Here is an 11,278-nt window from a genome sequence, read left to right on the forward strand (position 1 = left end):
GTGTGATGATGATAGGGCAACATTTAATCTTCATTTGAGCACTAAATGGAGAGAGGCCAATACTTAATCAGTTTGCTGCATCCTTTTTTTCCTGGTAGCTCTTCAGAATAATTAAGAAGATGTTGGTTGGGTTTTTTGGGGTTGTTTTTTTTTCATGATAAAAATGGTATCATTTCTGTTTCACTGTCTGTGTGCTTCAGATGATTGTTTCTTTACAAATTTACTTCTTACATTCCATGTAAAGTGTGCGCAAACCATGAGAAGGATTATGATGTTGGTCTGTTGTACCCAGTGCCTGGAATATTTCAACAACATGGTTGTGATTTTGAAGAAATAAAAAAAGAAGTTTTCTCCATGATGGCGCCAGACATACAATCTTCCATTTAGAAGTGGTTCTCAAATGGCTTTGCATTGATGACGTTTCTGTTTAACATTCCAGAAACTAACAGATTTTGTTTTAATTATTTCTGCGTGCACATTACTGAACATGTCTGTCAAAGCCGGTTTGCTTGGGTTGCCTGCAAGATCCTTTTTTTTTTGTGATTTGACTCAACTTTTGAGTGAATGGAAATGGATTGTGAAACACTTTATAGTCAGCTATCACTCTCTGTTTCACCGTTATCTCAGCATGGTTAATTCATGTTGGTATGTATAAACCATGACTGAAGTTTGAACATTCTCTGGGAAAGATGAAATGTTTTACTTGTTGCCGTGCTCACAAACAAGAAACAAAGACAAGTTATACAATAAAGATTTTTGCTCTGTACAAATGATCTATCAGAGGTTGTGGTTTTGTGATTATTTGAGTCTAATGAAGTGATGGATTGGATGTTTTGTTCTGGTCCGTTTGTGTGACAGTGTCTACACAGATGCAAAACGCACACATCGAATTTGAACACGTGGAATAATTCATTTCACTTTTGGAATGAGCGGAGTCATTTTCTATCATCATCATCATCAACAGAGATGATTATTGGGACAATGACTATATTTCTTCCTGTAGGGAGAGAAAATGCACAACATTATGTGCGAAAAAAAATGTTTGAAAAGAAGAGCAAGTACTTCAACATGAGGCATACTGTTGTTGTTGTTTTTCCACACGAGACAATGTTTCCATTTTCACATGGCACATACACACACGCACACACACACACACGCACCCCCCCCCCCCCCCCCCCCCCCGCGCGCACACATTGTACACATGATCTCATAGTCATATAAACTCAACACACTTACGGGCAGCTGACTCAAAAAGAAATGATTTAATTTTGAGGATTGGATTCACACACACTCATGTGTGTGTAGGTGTGTGTGTGTGTGTGTGCGTGAGCGCTTGCTTGCGTGTATGTGTGTGTGTGTGTGTGCATGGGCATATGTACACACCCATGTTCGTGCGCACAAGCGCATATGCCTGCCAGTGCATTAACTGAATAGAAATCACCGATAGATTCGTCCCATCTGTCTGCATGAACAATGAGAGATACTGGAATGGTGAGCCACGAGTCTGTTGTAATATTGGTACAAAAGTAAATGATCAGGGATTACACACACGATCACTGATTCTTCATAAAACGGAATAGTTCATCATTGAAAATAACGTCATGATAATCAAGATGCAAGGTTGAAATTACTTTCACTGGCCGCATCTCCGTGCATGTTGCAATAATATCGTTGAAGACAACGAAAACAAGTTAGAGACAAATATATTTCAAAATTGCGAAACAGTGAAATAAAAATTATTGAAAACATACCACATCTTCTGAAATGAAGAACGAAACTGGCATTTAAGGATTTAAATTACATACCTTTATTTGATCGAACATGGGACTTTGTCTTAAAATCATAGTTGGCACGCACATTAAAAGCAAAGTTAATCATTGGTTACTTAATTGAATATATAAATGTTTAGTTAATTATGCATCAGCAGAATCAGATGGATTTTGAAGTATTGGTGGACATTAAGAGAGAAAAACTGAGGACATACACGCACGCTCTCTATCTCTCTCACACACACATACACAAATCTGACAGACCATGAAAAATATTCGAATTCTGCGTGTTTGTCATGCCAGTACACACGTGTGTGAGTGTGTGAAGAGCGGGGAAATAAAGAAAAAGAAAACTGATCTCCGTGCTTCCCTGTCTATAACTGTGGCAACATGTGTCTGACAAAAGAAAGAAACAGTCACAGTATACGATTTTAGTGTGCCTTGAGGTGAATTATATATATATATATATATATATATATATATATATATATATATATATATATATATATATATATATATATATATATATATATATATATACTTGCCACGGACTACCATGACATGTCTACAGTTGGGCCAACATCAAAGTGAGAGCTGTAATATCAATGGTTTCTCTATTGCAATGGGAAATCATTTTACAGGTTAGTGTTTTTTGAAGGACGATAACTCTCAAACTAGGGGGTAAATTGTGCTGGCTCTCAGTGCTGCAGTTTTGGGGGCTAGTTGGCCTTTGGGAGCTATCCCCAACGCCGACTATCCTAAAACTGTCTTGGCCGAGAGAGTGGGGATGTAACTTGGGCAATTTTAAAAAGAAAACGAAAAGAAAAGAGAGACAATGACGATGCTTGTATGGCAATGTTTTCCCCTTTTCATGCTCAACTTATTTACGCGGGTTGACATGACCATTTGCCCTGTAGTTCAGATGGTATGAATCTGTGGTAAAGTTTCAGTTTCAGTTTCAGTTTCAGTAGCTCAAGAGGGCGTCACTGCGTTCGGACAAAACCATATACGCTACACCACATCTGCCATGCAGATGCCTGACCAGCAGCATAACCCAACGCGCTTTGTCAGGCCTTGAGAAAAAAAAAGGGGGGAGGGGAGAATAAATAATAGATAAGCTTACATAAATAAATAGTAATTATAATATAGAAAAATGTAGTAGTAATAATAATAATAATAATACTAATAAAATAATAAAATAAATAAATAAATAAATAAGACAACAATGATGATAAATAAGCAAATAAATGTAAAACATGAAGACACACATTCACACATACACCCACACATGCATAACAGATATGCACCAAACATGCAGTTTCACAGATATGAAAGCACAGTCAACTACATATAAACGTACATGAGCTCCAACAAACACACACACACACACACCACACACATTACCCTGCACCTCCTCTACCCCCCTCCTCCACACACTCATTTCTAGTCTACAAAAACAACAACAACAACAACAAAAACTTGGGCAAGACACTCCGCAATAATCAAATTCTAGCACAAATGAGATAGTAGACAGCAGTTGCCTCCTCTGCTTTTCTGATGGTCATAGTCGAAACCAAGTGCTTGAGGAGACTACTACACATCTCCTACAAGGAGCACAAGACCAATGACTATGTGCAGAACCTGGTCAGCAACCTTGCTGGGCCCCAAGAACCACTGCTGGCGACTGTCAAACGACGGAAGATGGCATGGTTTGGTCACGTCATACGACATAACACCCTCTCCAAAACCATCCTGCAAGGGACTTTAGAGGGAGGGAGGGCGCAGACAGGGGCGGCAGAGAAAGAGCTGGTCCGACAACGTCAAGGAATGGACCAAAATGACGATGCCAGATCTCCTCACGACAGCTGCCAACAGAACGGCGTGGCGAGCTATGACATCTTCATGTCCCCCCAACGACCCCAGCGGTCGAGGGAATGAGAGAGAGTCGAACACGACTGACTATCGTATATATATATATATATACCACCCCTCCCTCCCTGTGTGTGTCTCCAAATCTGTTTATCAGTCTGTCTTTGACCGTCTGCCGCACCAGCATATTGTGTGTGTGTGTGTGTGTGTGGCTGTGTGTCTGTGTGTGTGGCTGTGTGTGTGTGGCTGTGTGTGTGTGTGTGCGTGTGTGTGTGTGTGTGTGTGTGTGTGTGTGTGAGTATGTATGGCTGTGTGTGTGTGTGTGTGTGTGTGTGTATTTCTCCCCAGAGAGAGAGAGAGAGAGAGAAACACAAACTAATTTTACATTCACACACATTTGAGAAAGATAGAGAGATTTTTTTTAGACTCGAATTGTTTATTATTTAATGTATTAATTGTTTCATATTTATGTGCTTATATAGTTTATTTATCGAGCTATTGTTCAAATAAGTCATCCACCGATTTGCAAGTATAGGAGATTCTGGGTTTTGACCAGGTAAGCTTAATTAAGGTGGGGTTTTTTTTGTTTTTTTTTTTTGTTTTGTTTTGTTTTTGTTGGTCCCTTAATTCCTTTGAAGGCTATATTTCTCAAATGAGAAACATCATCACCATTATCAGAATTTTGCACAGATCATACATACCACTGTAGAAGAAATATAGCATTAACACATTAAACTATAGCAGGGTACGACAGCAGCAATTGATTTGCAAGGGTACTTTCTATTTCATAACATATAAAGGAGATATAAAAGAAATAGATATACATATATACAAAAAAACAACACAAAAAATCCCCAAAATGCAAAAAAAGAAAAAAAGAACACAGCAACAACAACAACAACAACCCAAAAAAACCCGCACACAAATAGATATTTGACGAACAACAGGACCTCTCTGTATGTCGGTCTCTCTGGATATGAGTGCGAGCGCGCGTGTGCCCAGTCGTGTGTGTGTGTGTGAGAGAGAGAGAGAGAGAGAGAGAGAGAGAGAGAGAGAGAGAGAGTGTGTGTGTTTGTGCGTGTGCGTGTGTGTATGTGTGTGTGCGAACGAATGTTTTCATAGCGTTTCAAGCCATGAATTTGACGACTCACACTGCCGATCACCTATCAATGAAACAGAAAGTGAAGAAATGCATGAACACGGAGAAAGCACGGTTTTGTTACAGAACGACTCTAGGAAATACAATGTCTTATTCAAGATAAAACGGAGGTCAGTTGTAAACTCATGAAACGGCGAAGCGAGTACATAATGAATTATTGACCCTGATATCAATAAAGAAATAAATCAGTAGAGATATAGACAGATAGATAGATAGAGAGATAGATAGTTTACCAAAAGTTGTGATTCATATACACATAACAAGGAGTAGCTTCAGACAGACAACTGACAACAGGGGGTTGAATTATAGGCAATGCATATTACGAAGAAAGCTTGCGTTCGAAGTACACACAAAAAAAAAAGAGTGATGAACTATGAAATATACTCTTTTCTGAAAAGTCATTCTATTCGTCATTTACAATTAAGCAAAACTCTTGTTTGTACAGCCGAATACACAACAGCACACGGTGTTGATGCCTACAGAACGCTTGTCGTTTTTGTGACGGGGTCACCTGTCCAAAATGGCTGAACAGCAACTTCCTTTCCGCCAGATTTTTCTTATCAGCAGTGCTTCCACACTCCCTCCAGATGTATATGTATCTCAGTAGTTTGAGCTACCAACAATGTGCAGTCGTAAGAGTGTGTTTTGTTAAAAAAGAAAAAGAAAGAAAGAAAAGAAAGAAAAAGAAAAAAAACGGGAAATCATAGGTGAACTACCCGAAATCCTTTGCTTTGTCACTAATAAAAGATTGTGACGCGATACGAAAGCGTCTTCTCGTCTCGTCCAAGTTCACGTTCTCCACGGTCGTTTTGTTTTGAGAGAGAGTGAGGTAGGTATAATTGAAGTCTTGCAAACCTTTATGTTTGAAACAAACTGAAGTTGTTGATGTGTGTGTGATGTTAATATTGAATGTTTCTGGGAGGAAAAATGTTAAAGTTGCAGCAAAAGTTAAGGTGAAACTGAACTAGTCGTCATTGATTATTGTTGCTCTTCCGTCGGCCGGTCTTGTGGGCGAAAGATTGTGGATATTGCTGTTGCTGTTTGTGTATGTGTGTGGTTTACATGGTCAAGCGCTTGGATTTGTCTCTGCACAAGATTCATCGCTATATAAATACTGTCATTATTATTATTATTATTATCATTATATTTAATCATGTATCGTGCTCGTTTCTGCTCTTTTTTTTCTGTTTTCACGCTATTTCTAACCTTCAGCCTCTCACTTTTTCTTCATTAAAAAAAAACCCAAAAAAAACCCTTATAATAAATAACACGTTATGCTTGTCTCTGCCTACATTGCATGATATAACTTGCCTTTGCTTGTACTTAGCCTACTTGAGACTAGAATTTTTCTTACCAAGCTCTTTCTCTCAAAACAAAATTGATCGTGCAGAACTGGTGAACCTAGCCGAGAAGACACTTGGGTATATCATCGCTATCTTTTATTGGTGACAAAGAATTTCGGATAGTTCAGCAATGATTTACCCCCCCCCCCTTTTTTTTTTCTTATTTCCCCTTTTCTTTTTAACAAACACACTCTTTTGACTGTACATTGTTTCATATATGTGAAACTGCATGTTTGGTGCATTTCTGTTATGCATGTGTGGGTGTATGTGTGAATGTGTGTCTTCATATTTTACATTTATTCGCTTATTTATCACCATTGTTGTCTTATTTATTCATTTATTTATGTTTCATTATTATCATTTTATTAGTATTACTAATATTATTACTACTACCTTTTTCTATATCATAATTATTATTTATTTATTTATTTATGCAAGCTTATCTATTATTTATTCCCCCGTTTTTTGTTGTTGTTTTTTTTTTGTTGTTTTTTGTTTGTTTTTTGTTTTTTCTCAAGGCCTGACTAAGCGCGTTGGGTTACGCTGCTGGTCAGGCATCTGCTTGGCAGATGTGGTGTAGCGTATATGGTTTTGTCCGAACGCAGTGATGCCTCCTTGAGCTACTGAAACTGAAACTGAAACTGTAGGCAGCTCAAACTGACCTCTGTATGTGTATCAGACACTGAGCAGTCACAATGTAGTGACAGTCAACTTTGGCAGAGATTAACTCACTCAGTACGGCCAGTCCTCTCTTTTCTCGTCTACACAGACCCCTCGGATGTCCAGTGGGTGTCTGAATGACCCAACCTTTAGCTTCCGTCGTCAGAACTGTGGTATTCTTTGTCAACATTCACCTCTTCAGTATAAGAGCGTTCCGCTTGCAATATTTTGATGGTGGTAATTGGGATGAAACGCTGTTAACGTCGTCTCTTTCGCCGTTCGTATGGAGAGAGTTAAAAGAAGGTTGGACATTGAATGATGATAGTCCGTCGCAAAAAGCCGTATATATGTAGGATAGTCGTATTCGACTATGACCATCAACAGCAGAGGAGATAACTGCTGCTCAGACTATCTGGGCAAGAATTGAGGGATTAGAGTGGAGAGTTACGTCCCCACTCTTTCTGCCAAGAGGGTTTTAGGACAGTCGACGTTAGGGCAGCACTAAGAGCCAGTGTAATTTTGCCTCCTAGTTTGAGAGTCATGGTCCCGGCTTCACAAAATTCTGACTTGTGAATGATTTCTCATTGCAATAGAGAAACCATTGATAATACAGCTATCTGCAGTCAGTGAAAGTAATTCCAATCTTGCATCTTGATTATCATGACGTTATTTTCAATGACGAACTATTCCGTTTTATGAGGAATCAGTGATCGTGTGTGTAATCCCTGATCATTTACTTTTATACCAACTTTACAACAGACTCGTGGCTTACCATTCCAGTATCTCTCATTGTTCATGCAGACGGATAGGTCTAATGTATTGGGTAATTTCTACTCAGTTAATAGACTGGCAGGGACATGCGCTTGTGTGCACGAACATGGGTGTGTACATATGCAAGTGCACACACACACACACACACACAAACATGCATACACGGAAGCAAGCTCACACACACGCGAGGGCGCGCGCGCGCGCGCACACACACACACACACACGCACGTGTGAGTGTGTGTAAATCTAATCCTCAAAATTAAATCATTTCTCTTTGAACTAGCTGCCCGTAAGTGTGTTGAGTTTATATGACTATGAGTTCATGTGTAGAGTGTGTGTGCGTGTGTGTGTGTGTGTGTGTGTGTGTGTGTGTGTGTGCCATGTGAAAATGGAAACATTGTCTCGTGTGGAAGAAAAACAGTGTGCCCCATGTTCAAGTGCTTGCTTCTCTTTTCCCCCAAAATTTTTTGTACATAATGTTGTGCATTTTCTCTCCCTACAGGAAGAAATATAGTCATTGTCCCAATAATCATCTCTGTTGATGATGATAGAAAATGACTCCGCTCATTCCAAAACTGATATGAATTATTCCACGTGATCAAATTCGATGTGTGGGTTTCACATCTGTGAAGACACTGTCACACAAACTGACCAGAACAAAACATCAAATCCATCACTTCATTTGTAAAGAAACAATCATCTGAAGCACAACAAACAGAAATGACACTATTTTCATGATGAAAAATGCGAACATCATGTTTTGTTTTTTGTTTTAAAATATTCTGAAGAGCCGCCAGGAAAAGATGCAGCAAACTGATTAAGTACTGGCCTCTCTCCATTTAGTGCTGAAATTAAGTTTAAACGTTCACCCCATCATTATCACATATCCACAATGTCTAAACAACAGCCTGAACAACATTCTAATGTCATTATATTTGTGCCATGGGTCAAGACTCGGTGTGTTATTATAGAATTAACTCACTCAGTACGGCCAGTCCTCTCTTCTCCTCTACACAGACCCCTCGGATGTCCAGTGGGTGTCTGAATGACCCAAACATTAGCTTCCGTCGTTAGAATTGTGGTATTCTTTGTCAACATCCAGGTCTTCAGTATAAGAGCCTTCCGTTTGCAATATTTTGATGATGGTAATTGGGGTGAAACGCTGTTAACGTCGTCTCTTTCGCCGTTCGTATGGAAAGAGTTAACTCACTTTCTATAACACTTTATTGTCTTTGTGTTTCAGGTCAAGATGAACAGCAGGAGAGGAAGACAGTCACAGAGGAGAACTCCTTACACCCGCCCTTCTACCACCCCCACCCGCAACTCCGCACCAACACCCTACTCCTCATCTCCACCCCACCTCCCAACCTCCACCCTTTGGAACACAACCCCGGCCACCATCGCTCCCACCTTCAGCACCACCTGCAGGTCTCTCAGGCTATCCCTCACCATCGCCAACAGAGCTTTCGAGAGAGGCCTCAGGACAAACACCACCTTCAGAGAATGGAAGGACACCATCACCACCCTCAGCGACACCATCACCCTCCTCCACCATACCCTCAACACCGCGACATCCAGCCAAACCAACCCCAACCTCAACCGGGTCATGAGAGCCCTCATATCATCATTGACAGCCCTCAGCAGGACTCTCGACGCCCTCAATGACATCATCACAGCTCTAAGGACCTCCGACCAAGCCCTCAACACCACCCTCGACACTGTCAACAGTGCCCTCAGCACTGTCAACAGTGCCATCAACGCCACCATTACAGCCCTCGACACCACCATCATATTCCTCAACACCACACCCCAACACTTGACACCAGACCGTTGAAAGCCTTTATGCTTTTTTGTGGTGTTTTTTGTTTTTTAGGTTTTTTTTTTTAGTTTTTTTTTGTTAATGAATGAGTTAACAGGGGTTATAAACTCTGGAAGACAACGTTCCATTATTCACAAAATGACGTTTTGGAGATTTTCTTTGTTTTAGCGGATGTCGTCTTGATATCAGAAACAGTGATAGGGTTACAGAATCAATTACATAGTCCTACAACGAGCCGCTACTTCTCTTCAGCTGAATGTGAGTGGAATAAAAGTAACGTAAAATTGTATTTAGAAAGGGAGGTTACTTATCTGTAAGAGAAAGATGGGCAAACAATGGAATCTTAATGCCTGTAGTGAATGAATACAAGTATTTAGGCGTGTATTTCTACACACGTTGTGTTTGTTTCTGCGTTTAAAAACCTCGAAGGCAGAGCAGAGAACGTGTTGTTAGTGGTCGTTGACTATTGTTGCCGGTCATACTTCTAAACAATGTTAACTCACTCAATACGGCCAGTCCTCTCTTCTCCTCTATACAGGCTCCTCGGATGTCCAGTGGGTGTCTGAATGACCCAACCTTTAGCTTCCGTCGTCAGAATTATGGTATTCTTTGTCAACATTCACGTCTTCAATATAAGAGCCTTCCGTTTGCAATATTTTGATGATGGTAATTGGGATGAAACGCTGTTAACGTCGTCTCTTTCGCCGTTCGTAAGGAAAGACTTAACCCTGGCATTCGAGGTTCGATAAAAACACGATATATATATTTCTCGGGGTGGCATTCATATGATCTATTAGTCTGCGTTCAATCCTGGTCTCCTTCTTACAGCATGAAAAATGAATTTGTCAACTTGGCGACTGAGGTTATCATCTCCCCCTTCTAACAGTATGCTTTTGGGTACATTTTTGGGAATCTCTTAGGAACTTCTGTCTCAGGTCGTTGAATAATGGGCAAACAAAAATAAAGCCGTGTTCGTTTTCGACTCTGTATCCACAGCTTGGACATCGTTTATTTTCCGGATTTTCACTGTACCTGTTTAAGCTGCTATTGATATGCAATACGCCAAGTCTAATGTGGGAAAGGTTTATCATAAAGCACAAACACATCAACGCACAGTAAGTATTCAGTTTTTCCGTCAAATCATCCTTAAACGGTCTATAAAATTCGTATCCGTCCATTTTCTCGTATCGTAGATGATCATTCCTGTATGAACACGTCTGTCAACCGTTGCTTAAAAGCACTACAGAAAGCTGTGTTTGTCCCTAGCACCTTCGTTTATCTATACACATTGAATGTCAGAAATGTACAATATTTCTTTGATATCCATTGCCCTTTTTTTTTTGAGAGAGAGAGAGAGGGAGATGAACAACTATAATGTCATCAGCACTGAACATGCTATTTGATTTGGGGGTACACGGCTTGTCTTCTATTTCGCGTGAAATGAAATAGAATGGAAACAACGGGGAAAAAAATAAAGAAAAAAAAATCATTCCTGTTTAAGTGATATTTAAAAGGACAGAGCGAGAGAGAGAGAGGAGAAGAGAGAGAGAGGGGGGGGTTGGGGGGGGGGGGGGGAGAAGAGCGAGAGAGAGGGGGGTGGAGGAAGGAGAAGACCGAGCGAGCGACAGAGAGAGAGAGAGAGAGAGAACAATAACAATAATTTCTTTTTATTCTGATGAAGGGAAAAGCTCCTTGCCGAAAGGGGTCACAATGGACAAGGATAAAGAAAGAACAGCAAGACATAATCAGTGAACTTCCCCAACACAGATCAACCCAATGTAACAAACAAAGATTTATTCAGCAACAACCAGGAGGGAACAGTTAGTAATCTCTTCAATGCTTCATATATCTGTGTGTGTGTGTGTGTGTGTGTGTGTGTGTGTGTGTG

Source organism: Babylonia areolata, chromosome 35, assembly GCF_041734735.1.
Source record: "Babylonia areolata isolate BAREFJ2019XMU chromosome 35, ASM4173473v1, whole genome shotgun sequence".
Taxonomy (NCBI): Eukaryota; Metazoa; Mollusca; class Gastropoda; order Neogastropoda; family Buccinidae; genus Babylonia; species Babylonia areolata.